The sequence below is a fragment of the Loxodonta africana genome, chromosome 4 (assembly GCF_030014295.1).
Source record: "Loxodonta africana isolate mLoxAfr1 chromosome 4, mLoxAfr1.hap2, whole genome shotgun sequence".
Lineage (NCBI taxonomy): Eukaryota > Metazoa > Chordata > Mammalia > Proboscidea > Elephantidae > Loxodonta > Loxodonta africana.
Window position 1 is genome coordinate 27,561,259 of NC_087345.1, and position 15,876 is coordinate 27,577,134.

Here is a 15,876-nt window from a genome sequence, read left to right on the forward strand (position 1 = left end):
TTGATTTCTTGACCTTAGTGGTTAAGCGCTATGGCTGCTAGCCAAAGGGACGGCAATTCAAATCTGCCAGGCGTTTCTTGGAAACTCTATGGGGCAGTTCTACTCTGTCCTATAGCGTCACTATGAGTCGGAATCGACTTGATGGCACTGGGTTTGGTTTTGGTTGGTTTGGCTTCTGTGAGTGTTGATTGTGGATCCAAGTAAAATGGAACCTTTGACAACTTCAATCTTTTCTCCATTTATCATAATGTTGGCTGTTGGTCCAGTTGTGAGGATTTTTTTTTTTTTATGTTGATGTGTAATCCATTCTCAAGTCTGTAGTCTTTGATTTTCATCAGTAAATGCTTCAAGTCCTCTTCACTTTCAGCAAACAAGGTTGTGTCATTCATGTCACAGATTGTTAATGAGCCTTGCTTCAAACCTGAAGCTATATTCTTTTTCATATAGCCCAGCTTCTCAGGTTATTTGCTCAGCATTCAGATTGAATAAGTAATGGCGAAATGATACAACCCTGATGCACACCTCTCCTGACTTTAAAACACATAGTATCTTCTTATTCTGTTCAATCAACTGACTCTTGGTCTATGTACAGATTCCTCATAAGCACAATTAAGTGTTCATGAGTTCACATTCTTAGCTATGTTACCCATCATTTGTTATGATCTGCACAGTCAAATGCATTTTCATAGTCAGTAAAACACAGGTACATACCTTTCTGGTGTTCTCTGCTTTCAGCCAAGATTCATCTGACATCACCAATGATATCCGTTGTTCCACAACCTCTTCTGAACCCAGTTGAGTTTCTGGCAGTTTCCTGTTAATACACTGCTATATCCACTTTTGAATGATCTTCAGCAAAATTTTACTTGTGTGATATTAATGATATTGTTCAATAATTTCCACATTCAGTTGGATCACCTTTCTTTGGAATGGACACAAAGGATCTCTTCCAGTCGGTTGGCCAGATAGCTTTCTTCCAAATTTCTTGACATAAATGAGTGAGCAACTCCAGCGCTACATCCATTTGTTGAAACATCTCAATTGATACTCTGTTGATTCCTAAACCAAAAAAAAAAAAAGATGGTAAATATAATAACCCTTAATTACCATGCATACAGCAAAGAATTTTCAAGTTTATTTGTATTTTAACTTTAGTGAGAGTTGTTCGTGGTTGTGAAATATTTTTTTTTTAATTTTTATTGTGCTTTAAGTGAAAGCTTACAAATAAGGTCAGTCTCTCACACAAAAACAAGCTTGGCATTTCTCAAGCTGAAAGAACTGAAGAAAAATTCAAGCCTTGAGTGGCAATAGTGAAGGATTCCATGGGGAAAATATTAACTGATGGAGGAAGCATCAAAAGAAGATGGAAGGAATACACAGAGTCATTATCCCAAAAAGAATTAGTCAATATTCAACCATTTCAAGAGGTGGCATATGATCAGGAACCGATGGTACTGGAGAAAGAAGTCCAAGCTGCTCTGAAGGCATTGGCGAAAAACAAGGCTCCAGGAATTGATGGAATATCAATTGAGATGTTTCAACAAACAGATGCAACGCTGGAGGTAATCACTCGTCTATGCCAAGAAATATGGAAGACAGCTTCCTGGCCAACTGACTGGAAGAGATCCATATTTATGCCCATTCCCAAGAAAGGTGATCCAACCAAATGCAAAAATTATAGAACAATATCATTAATGTCACATGCAAGCAAAATTCTGCTGCAGATCATTCAAAAATGGCTGCAGCAGTATATCAACAGGGAACTGCCAGAAATTCAGGCTGCTTTCAGAAGACAATGTGGAACCAGGGATATCATTGGTGATGTCAGATGGATCCTGGCTGAAAGCAGAGAATACCAGAAGGATGTTCACCTGTGTTTTATTGCTTATGCAAAGGCATTTGACTGTGCGGATCATAACAAACTATGGATAACGCTGTGAAGAATGGGAATTCCAGAACACTTAATTGTGCTCATGAGGAACCTTTACATAGATCAAGAGGCAGTTGTTCGGACAGAACAAGGGGATACTGATTAGTTTAAAGTCAGGAAAGGTGTGCGTCAGGGTTGTATTCTTTCACCATACCTATTTAATCTGTATGCTGAACAAATAATCCTAGAAGCTGGACTATATGAAGAAGAACAGGGCATCAGGATTGGAGGAAGACTCATTAACAGCGTGCGTTATGCAGATGACACAACCTTGCTTGCTGAAAGTGAAGAGGACCTGAAGCACTTACTAATGAAGATCAAAGACCACAGCCTTCAGTATGGATTACGCCTCAACATAAAGAAAACAAAAATCCTGACAACTGGACCAATGAGCAACATCATGATAAACGGAGAAAAGATTGAAGTTGTCAAGGATTTCATTTTACCTGGATCCGCAATCAACAGCCATGGAAGCAGCAGTCAAGAAATCAAAAGACGGATTGCATTGGGCAAATCTCCTGCAAAGTACCTCTTCAAAGTGTTGAAGAGCAAAGATGTAACCCTGAAGACTAAGGTGTGCCTGACCCAAGCCATGGTATTTTCAATCGCATCATATGCATGTGAAAGCTGGACAATGAATAAGGAAGACTGAAGAGTTGACGACTTTGAATTGTGGTGATGGCGAAGAATATTGAATATACTATGGACTGCCATAAGAAAGAACAAATCTGTCTTAGAAGAAGTACAGCCAGAATGCTCCTTAGAAGCAAGGATGGCAAGACTGCGTCTTACATACTTTGGACATGTTTTCAGGAGGAATCAGTCCCTGGAGAAGGACATCATGCTTGGCAGAGTACAGGGTCAGTGGAAAAGAGGAAGACCCTCAACAAGGTGGACTGACACAGTGGCTGCAACAATGAGCTCAAGCATAACAACGATTGTAAGGATGGCTCAGGACCAGGCAGTGTTTCGTTCTGTTGTGCATAGGGTCGCTATGAGTCAGAACCGACTCGACGGCACCTAACAACAACAACAACAATAAACACACAAAAACTGATATACAGCTTGCTGGATACTCCCAATTGCTCTCCCCCTAATGAGACAGCCGGCTCTCTCCCTCCACGCTCTCTTTTCCTGTCTATTTCGCCAGCTTCTAAGCCCCTCTACCCTCTCATCTCCCCTCCAGGGAGGAGATGCCAACATAGTCTCAAGTGCCCACCTGATCCAAAAAGCTCACTCCTCACCAGCATCCCTCTCCAACTGATTGTCCAGTCCAATCCCTGTCTGAAGAATTGGCTTTGGGAATGGTTCCTGTCCTGGGCCAACAGAAGGTCTGCGGCCTTCACCACCAGGGTCCTTCTAGTCTCAGTCAGACCACTAAGTCTCGTCTTTTTACGAGAATTTGGGGTCTGCATCCCACTGCTCTCCTGCTCCCTCAGGGGTTCTCTGTTGTGTTCCCTGTCAGGGCAGTCATCAGTTGTAGCCAGGCACCATCTAACTCTTCTGGTTTCAGGCTGATGTAGTCTCTGGTTTATGTGGCCCTTTCTGTCTCTTGGGCTTGTAATTACCTTGTGTCCTTGGTGTTCTTTATTTTCCTTTGATCCAGGTGGGCTGAGACCAATCGTGGCATCTTAGATGGCTGCTTGCTAGCGTTTATTACCCCAGACACCTCTCTCTAAGGTGGAATACAGAATGTTTTCCCAATAGATTTTATTATGCCAATTGATTTAGACATCCTCCAAAACCACGGTCCCCAAACCCGCGTTCCTGCTACGCTGGCCCTTGAAGCATTCAGTTTATTCCGGAAACTTCTTTCCTTTGGATTTAGTCCAGCTGTGCTGAGCTCACCCTTACTGTGTGTTGTCCTTCTTGTCACCTAAAGTAGTTCCTATCTACTATCTAATTAGTGAATACCCCTCTCCCACCCTCCCTCCCTTCCCCCTCTCGTAACCATCGAAGAATATTCTCTGTTTAAACCATTTCTCAAGTTCTTATAATAGTGATCTTATACATTTGTCCTTTCGCAACTGATTAATTTCACTCAGCATAATGCTTTCCAGATTCCATGTTATGAAATGTTTCACAGATTCATCACTGTTCTTTATTGATGTGTAGTATTCCATTGTGTGAATATACCATAATTTATTTATCCATTCATCTGTTGATGGCACCTTTGTTGCTTACATCTTTTTGCTATTATAAACACTGCTGCAATGAACATAGGTGTGCATATATCTGTTCTTGTAATGGCTCTTATTTCTCTAGGACATATTCCAAGGAATGGGATTGCTGGATCATATGGTAGTTCTATTTCTAGCTTTTTAAGGGAGTGCCAAATTGATTTCCAAAGTGGTTGTACCCTTTTACATTCCCGCCAGCAGTGTATAAGCATTCCAGTCTCTCCACAGCCTCTCCAACATTTATTGTTTTGTGTTTTTTGGATTAATGCCAGCCTTGTTGGAATGAGATGGAATCCCATGGTGGTTTTTATTTGCATTTCTGTAATGGCTAATGATCTTGAGCATTTCCTCATGTATTTGTTAGCTACCTGAATGTCTTCTTTGGTGAACTGTCAGTTTGTATCTTTTGCCCATTTTTTAATTGGGTTATTTGTCTTTTTGCAGTTGAGTTTTTGCAGTATCATGTAGATTTTAGAGATCAGGCGCTGATCAGAAATGTCATAGCTACAAACTTTTTCCCAGTCTGTAGGTAGTCTTATTACTCTTTTGGTGAAGTCTTTGGATGAGCGTAGGTGTTTGATTTTTAGGAAATCCCAGTTATCTAGTTTTTCTTCTGCATTGTTAGTAATGTTTTGTATACTATTTATGCCATGTATTAGGGCTGCCAACGTTTTCCCCATTTTTTCTTCCATGATCTTTATCATTTTAGATTTTATATTTAGGTCTTTGATCCATTTTGAGCTCGTTTTTGTGCATCGAGTAAGGTATGGGTCTTGTTTCATTTTTTTTGCAGATGGATATCCACTTACAACAGCACCATTTGTTAAAAAGACTGTCTTTTCCCCATTTAACTGTTTTGAGGCCTTTGTCAAATAGCAACTGCTCATCTGTGGATGGATTTATGTCTGGATTCTCAATTCTGTTCCATTGGTCTATGTATCTGTTGTTGTACCAGTACCAGGCTGTTTTGACTACTGTGGCAGTATAATAGGTTCTAAAATCAGGTAGAGTGAGGCCTCCCACTTTGTTCTTCTTTTCCAGTAATGCTTTACTTGTCTGGGGCCTCTTTCCGTTCCATATAAAGTTGGTGATTTGTTTCTCCATCTCATTAAAGAATGTCGTCGAAATTTGGATCGGAATTGCATTAAATGTATAGATCGCTTTTGGTAGAATAGACATTTTTATAATGTTAAGTCTTCCTATCCATGAGCAAAGTATGTTTTTCCACTTATGTAAGTCTCTTTCGGTTTCATGCAGAAGTGTATTGTAGTTTTCTTTGTATAAGTCTTTTACATCTCTGGTAAGATTTATTCCTAAGTATTTTATCTTCTTGGGGGCTACTGTAAATGGCATTGATTTGGTGATTTCCTCTTCGATGTTTTTTGTTGGGGTAGAGGAATCCAACTGATTTTTGTATGTTTATCTTGTATCCCGATACTCTCCTGAACTATTAGTTTCAGTAGTTTTCTTGAGGATTCCTTAGGGTTTTCTTTGTATAAGATCATGTCTCTGCAAATAGATATAATTTTACTTCTTCCTTGCCATTCTGGTTGCCCTTTATTTCTTTATCTAGCCTAATTGCTCTGGCTAGGACCTCCAACATAATACGGGGTCATCCTTGTCTGGTTCCTGAACTCAGTGGGAATGCTTTCAGGCTTTCTCCATTTCAGGTGATATTGGCTGTTGGCTTTGTATAAATGCCCTTTATTATGTTGAGGAATTTTCCCTCTATTCCTATTGTGCTGAGATTTTTTTATCATGAATGAGTGTTGAACTTTGTCAAATGCCTTTTCTGCATCAGTTGATAAAATCGTGATTCTTTTTTTAATTATGTGGTGCATTACATTAATTGTTTTTCTAATGTTGAACCATCCCTGCATACCTGGTATGAATCCCACTTGGTCATGGTGAATTATTTTTTTGATATGTTGTTGAATTCTGTTGGCTAGAATTTTGTTGAGGATTTTTGCATCTACATTCATGAGGGATATAGGTCTATAATTTTCTTGTGGTGTCTTTACCTGGTTTTGGCATCGGGGATATGGTGGCTTCATAGAATGAGTTTGGTAGTACTCCATCCTTTTCTATGCTCTGAAATACCTTAAATAGTAGTGGTGTTAACTCTTCTCTGAAAGTTTGGTAGAACTCTGCAGTGAAGCTGTCCTGACCAGGGCTTTTTTTGGTTGGGAGCTTTTTGATTACCTTTTCAATCTCTTCTTTTATTATGGGTCTATTTAGTTGTCCTACCTCTGTTTGTGTTAGTTTAGGTAGGTAGTGTGTTTCTAGGAATTCATACATTTCTTCTAGGTTTTCAAATTTGTTAGAGTACAATTTTCTGTAGTAATCTGATATGATTCTTTTAATTTCAGTTGGGTCTGTTGTAATATCACCCCTCTCATTTCTTATTTGGGTTATTTGCTTCCTCTTCTGTTTTTCTTTTGTCTGTTTGGCCAGTGGTTTATCAATTTTGTTGATTTTTTTTCAAAGAACAAGCTTTTGGTCTTGTTAATTCTTTCAATTGTTTTTCTGTTTTCTATTTCATTTAGTTCAGCTCTAATTTTTATTATTTGTTTTCTTCTGGTGTCTGATGGATTCTTTTGTTGCTCTCTTTCTACTTGTTCAAGTTGTAGGGATAATTCTTTGATTTTGGCCCTTTCTTCCTTTTGGATGTGTGCATTTATTGATATAAATTGGCCTCTAAGCACTGCTTTTGCTGTGTCCCAAAGGCTCTTATAGGAAGTGTTTTCATTCTCACTGGATTCTATGAATTTCTTTATTCCATCCTTAATGTCTTCTATAATCCAATCTTTTTTGAGCAGGGTATTGTTCAGTTTCCAAGTGTTTGATTTCTTTTCCCTGCTTTTTCTGTTATTGATTTCCACTTTTATGGCCTTATGGTCAGAGAAGATGCTTTGTAATATTTCAATGTTTTGGATTCTGCGAAGACTTGTTTTATGACCTAATATGTGGTCTATTCTAGAGAATGTTCCATGTGTGCTAGAAAAGAAAGTGTACTTGGTTGCTGTTGGGTGGAGTGTTCTGTATATGTCTATGAGGTCAAGTTGGTTGACTGTGGCATTTAGATCTTCCATGTCTTTATTGAGCTTCTTTCTGCATGTCCTGTCCTTCACCAAAAGTGGTGTGTTGAAGTCTCCTACTATTATTGTGGAGTTGTCTATTTCGGTTTTCAATTCCGATAGTTTTTTTTACGTATCTTGCAGCCCTGTCATTGGGTGCAGAAATATTTATTAGGGTTATATCTTCTTGGTGTATTGTCCCTTTAATCATTATATAGTGTCCTTCCTTATCCTTTCTGATGGATTTAATTTTAAAGTCTATTTTGTCAAAAATTAATATTGCCACTTGTGCTCTTTTTTGATTGTTGTTTCCTTGGTATATTTTCTTCCATCCTTTGAGTTTTAGTTTGTTTGTGTCTCTAAGTCTAAGGTGTGTCTCTCGTAGGCAGCATATAGACAGATCATGTTTTTTAATCCATTCTGCCACTCTTTGTCTCTTTACTTGTGCATTTAGTCCATTTACATTTAGTGTTATTATGGATAGGTATGAATTTAGTGCTATCATTTTGATGTGTTTTTTGTATGTTGTTGACAGTTTCTTTTTCCCACTTAATTTTATGTGCTGAGTAGATTATCTTTATATATTGCCCTTTCCTCGTATTTTATTTTGATGAGTAGGATAGTTTGTCTCCTTCGTAGTTACCTTATTATTTGACCCTTTTCTTCTAAATTTAAACTTAACTTTTATTTCTTTGTATTGCTGTATCTTCCTCTCCATATGGAAGATCTATGATTACATTCCTTAGTTCCTCTTTGTTGTTTTACTATTGTCTTCTTTTATATAATAACATCGCTGTTACCCTGTTTTGAACTTTTCTTTTTTTTAATCTTTCTTTGGCATCGGAATCTACTCAACAGCACTGGGCCACTGGGTTTTGTTTTTTTGGATTTCCCTGTCTGGGTTGACCTCTGCTTGCTCTGCCCAGTGTTCTAGTCTTGGGTTGATCCCTGATATTATTGATTTTTTTAACTAAAGAACTCTATTTAGTATTTCTTTTAGTTTTCGTTTGGTTTTTACGAATTCCCTAAGCTTGTGTTTATGTAGAAATGTCTTAATTTCACTTTCATATTTAAGAGACACTTTTGCTGGATATAAGATTCTTGGCAGGCAATTCTTTTCCTTCAATTTTTTAAATATGTCATCCCATTGCCTTCTTGCCTGCATGGTTTCCCCCGAGTAGTCTGAGCTTATTCTTATTGGCTCTCCTTTGTAGGTGACTTTTCATTTATCCCTTGCTGCTCTTATAATTCTGCCTTTATCTTTGGTTTTGACAAGTTTGATTATAATATGTCTTGGTGACTTTCCTTTAAGATCTACCTTATGTGGAGTTCGATGAGCATCTTGGGTGGATATCATGTCATCTTTCACGATATCAGGGAAGTTTTCTGCCAACAAATCTTCAGCAATTTTCTCTGTATTTTCTGTTTTCCCTCTCTGTTCTGGTACTCCAATTACTCGTAGGTTATTTCTCTTGATAGAGTCCCACATGATTCTTAAGGTTTCTTCAGTTTTTAATTCTTTTACCTGATTTTTCTTCAGGTATATTAGTGCCAAGTGATTTATCTTTGAGTTCCAAAATTCTAGCTTCTACTTGCTCAATTCTGCTCCTCTGACTTTCTATCAAGTTGTCTACTTCTGTAATTTTATTGTTAATCTTCTGAATTTCTGATTGCTGTCTATGGATTTTTCCAGCTTATTAAACTTTTCATTATGTTCCTGAATAACCTTTCTAATTTCTTCAATTGCTTTATCTGTGTGTTCCTTGGCTTGTTCTGTGTATTGCCTCATTTCCTTCCTGATGTCTTGAAGGGTTCTGTATATTAAGCTTTTGTATTCTGCATCTGGTAACTCCAGAAATGCACTTTCATTTAGAAGATCCCTGGATTCTTTGTTTTTAGAGCCTCTTGGGGTGATCATGGTCTGTTTCTTTATGTGATTTGATATTGACCATTGTCTCCGAGCCATTTATAAGTTATTGTATTAGTTTATGCTTGCTTACTGTGTCATAGCTTCTTGCTTTGTTTTGGTATACCTCTATGGGTTGCTTGAGTGAGCTAGCTTGATTATTTTTGCCCTTGGAGCTCTGACATCCTGTCCCCAGATGGCTAGAGCTGTTATCAGGTATATCAGTCTAGGCGTCCATTCAGTTTTCTTGTATGAACTCAGCTTAGGTTTCCAGGTAGCTAATCATCAAGTGTATGGTACTGGCTCTGTCCTACAGTCTCAGAGGGGCAGTGATGACTGCCATATATACCGGTGTGTGATTGCAGCAGTGGGTCATGCTCTGAACAAGGCAGGGGGCTGAGAACCGACCTCTGAGTGTCTCTGAGAAAAACATGTCCCTGTTTCCTAGAGCATGCAGGTGTGTGGGTTCTGCAGATGGACCATGGACACTCATAGTTTGTGGTTGTAAGGACTGGGAGGTACCAGTTATCTTTGGACCCCTGTTGCGGGTAGCTGGGTGACCTGAGTGGAGGTACCAGTCCTTACCTCCCTGATGTGGTTAGGTGAGGACCTTGTTCAACAGGCAAAGCAATGTCAAACATCAAACACCCACCTCTCCACTGCACAGCTGAAATGGTTGGAGTCTGCCAACGAGGGCCTATTCTCCTGAAACAGGCCCACACAGGTCCATGCAGAAGGGAAAGGTGCTCAAAGTCCACAGACGGTTTATGCCTGGACAGGAGCCACTTCTGTCCTGAGCTCCCCCAGTTAATGGAGCTGACAAATTATCTTTTCCTCCAGTTGCAAGTTTTTCCGTTCCCGAAGGCCAGAAGGATGGCTCTAGGTGCTCAACAGTGCCTATCTCAGGCCCAGGGAATTCAGCCGCTGAAGCCGGCTTGGGAGTGGGTGGGCAGGGTAAAGTATATGCAAGTACTTAGCTTTTACCGAGAGCACCGTTATTCTCAGGTTCCGGAGGTGTGAGTAGGCTGTGTGGCTGGCTGCTTCTCCCTGAGGAAACTGCAGCCGAACGCCAGTACCAGCCGGCTGCCACTCCAGGAATGGTGCCTGAGGGCTCCCCGCGATTCAGGTCCGGTAACTCCTCTCCACTTCTGGACAGTCTTTTCCTCCCCCTGTCCCTCAGTTTATTTTCTATGCTTGCTCTTGAAGCTCAGGGCTCCCAGCTTGTCATAAATATACTCATTTCACTTGTTTTATTGGGTCTTTGTTGTAAAGAGGGCTCACTGGAAGCTTCTGTCTATTCCGCCATCTTGGCTCCACCTCCTGTTGGATCACTTTTCTTTGGAATGGGCACAAATATAGATCTCTTCCAGTCAGTTGGCCAGTTATCTGTCTTTGAAATCTCTTGGCTTAGATGAGTGAGCACCTCCAGTGCTGCATCTGTTTGTTGAAATATCTCAATATTTCATCAATTCCTGGAGGCTTGTTTTTCACCAGTGTCTTCAGTGTGCCTTGTAGTTCTTCCTTCAGTATCACTGGTTCTTGATCACACGCTATCTCCTGAAATGATTGAAAGCCAACCAATTCTTTTTGGTACAGTGTCTCTGTGTATTGCTTCATCTTGTTTTGATGCTTCCTGCATCGTTTAGTATTTTTCCCTTAGAATCCTTCAATATTGCAACTTGAGGCTTGAGTTTTTTCTTCAGTTCTTTCAACTTGAGAAATGCCGGGCAAGTTCTTCCCTTTAGGTTTTCTAACTTCAAGTCTTTGCACTTTTCATTACAATATTTTACTTTGTCTTCTAGAGGTACCCTTCGAAATTTTCTGGTCAACTCTTTTACTTCATCCGTTCTTCCTTTTGTTTTAGCTACTCTTCATTCAAGAGCAGCTTTCAGAGTCTCTTCTGACATCCATTTTGTTCTTCTCTTTCTTTTTAATGACCTCTTGCTTTCTGCATGTGTAATGTCCTTGATGTCATTCCACAACTTGTTTGGTCTTTGGTCATTAGTGTTCAAAGCATCAAATCTGTTCTTGTCATGCTCTCTAAATTCAGGTAGAATGTACTCAAGGTCATACTTTGGCTCCTGTGGATTTGTTCTAATTTTCTTGAAGTTAACTTGAACTTACATGCGAACAATTGATGGTCTGTTCCACAGTTGGCTCCTGGCCTTGTTCTGTCTGATGATATTGGGCTTTTCCATTGTCTCTTCCCACAGTTCTAGTCAATTTGATTCCTGTGTATTTCATCTGGTGAGGTCCAGGTGTATAGTCATCATTTATGTTGTTGAAAAACGTACTTGTAATGAAGAACTCATTGGTCTTACAAAATTCTATCATATGATCTCCGGCATCATTTCTATCACCAAGGCCATATTTTCCAACTACCAATCCTTTGTTGTTTCTGACTTCTGCACTCCAATCACCAGTAATTACCAATGCATCTTGATTGCATGTTTGATCAATTTCAGACTGCAGAAATTGGTAAAAATCTTCAATTTCTTCATCTTTGACCTTAGTGGTTGGTGCATACATTTGAATAATAGTTGTATTAACTCGTCTTCCTTGTAGGCATATGGATATTATTCTATCACTAACTGTGTTGTATTTCAGGCTTTTTGACAATGACTATGACGGCATTCCTTTCCAATTTGTCATCCTGGCATAGTAGCTCATATGATTGTCTGATTCAAAATGGCTCATACCAGGCTATTTCAGCTCACTAATGCCTAGGATATAGATGTTTTTTGCAGTTTCATTTTTTATGGCTTCCAATTTTCCTAGATTCATGCTTGATACCTTCCATATTCCTGTTATTAATGGATGTTTACAGCTGTTTCTTCTCATTTTGAGTTGTGCCACATCAGCCACCACACGTCTGTCAGTTTGTCATACTGTGGTGACTTGAATGCTGGTGTGGTACTGGAAGATTTGCCACCAGTATTTCAAATATCATCAGGGTCACCCATGGTCAACTAGTTTCAGTGGAGCTTTCAGAATAAGACAGACTAGGAAGAAGGGACTGGCAGTCTACTTCTGAAAAAATTGGCCAGTGAAAACGTTATGAATAGCAGTGGAACATTGTCTGACATAGTGCTTAGGTTAGAAGACATTCAAAAAACGTCTGGGGAAGAGCTCTCTCCTTTAAGTAGAATCGACCTTAATGACGTAGATGGAGTCAACTTGCCTTCATAGAATATACCAAAAGGAAATAAACTATAGTCCAGAATCTTTCTATAAGTAGACCTCCCATAGAATTAAGTTAGACCCTTTAGGCTACTGATGCAGTTTCTTTTCCATCTATTTGGGGATTATACTTAAGATATTAAAATGATCATTCTCAAACAAAAAACTAAAAAACAAAAAGCTACCAAACCTGTTGCCGTCAAGTCAATTTTGATAAATGGCAATCACATACATATAAAATTATTTCTTTAGGTCAACATAAAGGAGTCCTAGCGGCGTAACAGTTAAGCACTGAACTGCTAAAGAAAATGTCAGCAGTTTGAATCCACCAGTCGCTCCACAGGGAGAAAAGACCTGGCAATCTGCTCCCATAAAGATTTCACCCTTGGAACCCCCATGGGGGCAGTTCTACTCTGTCGTATAGGGTCGATATGAGTCCAAATCGACTTGATGGCACACAACAACACAACAGATCAGCATAAATTGGTTGATCTTACCATTAAGCAGAGATATCAATTGTTAAAAATCATCAAAGTTACCATAATGATAGATGTGAACCTCTTGTCTGATATTCATGAGCCATACTCCATCAATTCTTATCTTACACTTTCTTGTTTAACCCTCACAACAATCCAATGAGGCAAGTGTTCTCTGTTATCATTCCCATCTACAGGTGAGGAAACAGACCCTGAGTTAAGTAAGTGGAAAAGTAGGAATTCAAACCTACTACTCCGACTTCGTTGTCTGGATTCATCTTCTATCTTTAATGATCGTAGCTGCAGTGGCATGGGTCCCGTGCATAAGATTGTCTGGCTTTGTATGGCTCATGAATATCAGACAAGAGATTCATACATGTCACTACAATAACTTCACTGCTTTTTAACAATTGATATCTGGTGACATAGTGGTTAAAAGCTACGGCTGCTAACCAAGAGGTTGGCAATTTGAATCCACCAGGCACTCCTTGTAAACTCTATAAGGCAGTACTGCTCTGTCCTATAGGGTTGCTATGAGTCGGAATCGACTCTACGGCAGTGGGTTTTTTTTTTTTTTGGAGGCAGGCACATAAGTGACCTGTAAATGGTAGCCATTGTTTTAATCCTGGGACAAGGCTTGAAGAAATTTAAGTGCAAAAAGTAATTCTAGATCTATAACTGCTCCATTGAAAAATATGTATAGTTTACAATTTTCATGACAGATAGGGCTAAACACTAAATATAGTTGGAGACAGCATGACGTTTAAAAAATAAGATGGGATTTAGAGTTAGCCCAGTCTGGATTTGAATCCTGGCTCTGCTATGTACTCACAGTGTAACCTTGAGCAAGTTGCTTAACTCTCCGAGCCTCATTATTCTTATCTGTGAAATAAGGATAATAGTATTTTCCCTATAGTGATGACTATACTAGATAAATAAAGAATTTTGACATGGTGAACTCAGTGAGGGCAGGGACTATTGTTAGTCATGTATATTGATGAATTCTCAGCATGTTGCCCAATGCTTCCACAAAGCAAATGCTCATTAGTTGAATTTAATTAGAGAATTTTCAGGCACAGGGTGAACGCTCAATGCATTAACATGGTTTTTATTGGTGACGCTTGCTGGTATTGAGGACTTGGGGGCTGAGGCAAGAGAGGGCACATCCCAATGCCTGAGAAAAACTAAGCTTGACCAGGTCACTCTGACATATTGGCAAGACAGATATCTTATCACTCCAAATTTAAATGTCATCAGGAGAAGAAGGGCGACTTTATCAGCACCCCATTTTGGCACTAAAAATCTGTTCAGTTTGACACTCCTTATCAGCAGGTACATTGATACGTTCACATATTGATCCACTGTTCCACAAATATCCTTTTATAACCTAAACACCAAGTCAGGGCACCATGACTGAAATCCTGTTCACGGTACAAACTACATGGATATTTAGACCAAAAAAAAAAAAAAAAAACGAGCCACTGGATTTCCGATTTCCATAGGTAAATTCAATTGCACTTACCAAGAAAAGCAAAAGCATTGGATAGAATTGGGAGAGGTCCATATATTTTTAAATGAGCACTTACGAGTTGCCAACCACTGCTTTACATTCTTTACATATATTGGATATCTTATAATCACATTAATTCTCAAAACAACTCTGTGAGGTGTGTAATGTGACTCTACTTTTCCAGTTGAGTATACACACCAGAACCAGCAGTGAAGAAGGGACTAACTTGAACTGGCGTGTGTTCTGCTGTGTATAGTCTCAATAACAACAAAATAAAAATAAATAAATAAGGGACTAATTTTTCTGAATGCTCTCAAAAATAGCATTTATAATGATTTTACTTTGGTGCTAGCATGATTTTCTAAATGCTCATTTGACTTTATCTCATGAGGAAAATGAAATTGTTTAGAACTTTTAACTTCCAGTAAGTAGAGGCTTTGCTAAGCTATACTTGTGTGGGTGAGGGACAATGCTCTCATCATATCACCTTAGAACCTAAAGTAGATCACTAGAAGACCTTCAGATTATTTTATAGTCATACTTGAAAAAATCTGATGACTATTTAGGATCCAGGATTTAGTCTCTTTAGGATCTAGCTGAGGTTCTTCAACTTGTGTGATTCTGAGAGCTTTTGCCCGTAACACAATGAAGAAGAAAATGAGAGTGTGAGAGATTAGTTTAGATATTATGAGGGGAAATCACTAACTAGATAGTAGACAGGTGTCAACTTTGGTGAAGGAAAAGACAACATACAATATAGAGGAAGTCAGCACAATTTGACAAGCAAAGGCATGGAAGTTTCCTAGACACATCTAAACACCTTGAAGGACTGAGTTCCTGGACTGGGGCTGGGGACCATGGTCTCAGGGGACATCTAGGTCAATTGGCAGAACATAGTTCATAAAGAAAATGTTCTATATCCTACTTTGGTGAGTAGCCTCTGGGGTCTTAAAAGCTTGTGAGTGGCCATCTAAGATACATCTATTGGTCCCATCCTGTCCAGACTAAGGAGAATAAAGAAAACCAAAGACACAAAGAAAATATTAGCCTGAAGGACTAAAGGACCACATGAACCAGAAACTCCACCAGCCTGAGCTCTGAAGAGCTAGATGGTGCCTGTCTACACCACCAACCGCTCTGACAGGGTTCACAAAAGAGAGTCCCAGTCAGAGTGAGAGAAAAATGTAGAACAAAATTCAAGTCACGAAAAAAGACCAGGCTTACTGGTTTGACAGAGACTGGAGGAACCCCAGAGACTATTGCCCCCAGACACTCTGCTAACCCAGAACTGAATCCACTCCTGAAGCCTACTTTTCAAAGATTAGACAGGCCTATAAAACAAACAATAACACATGTGAGGAACATGCTTCTTAGTTCATTCAATTATACAAGACCAAATGGACAACTCTTGCCCAAAAGCAAGATGAGAAGGCACCCAGCAGACAGCATTCATACAGTTCCTGGATAAGTGAACACAGGGAAGCCGAGGTGAAAAGGGGGAGTGTGCTGTCACATTGTAGGGATTATAACCACTGTCACAAAACAATATGTGTATAAATTCTTGAATGAGAAATTAACTTGAGCTGTAAACTTTCACCTAAAGCACAATAGTTTTTT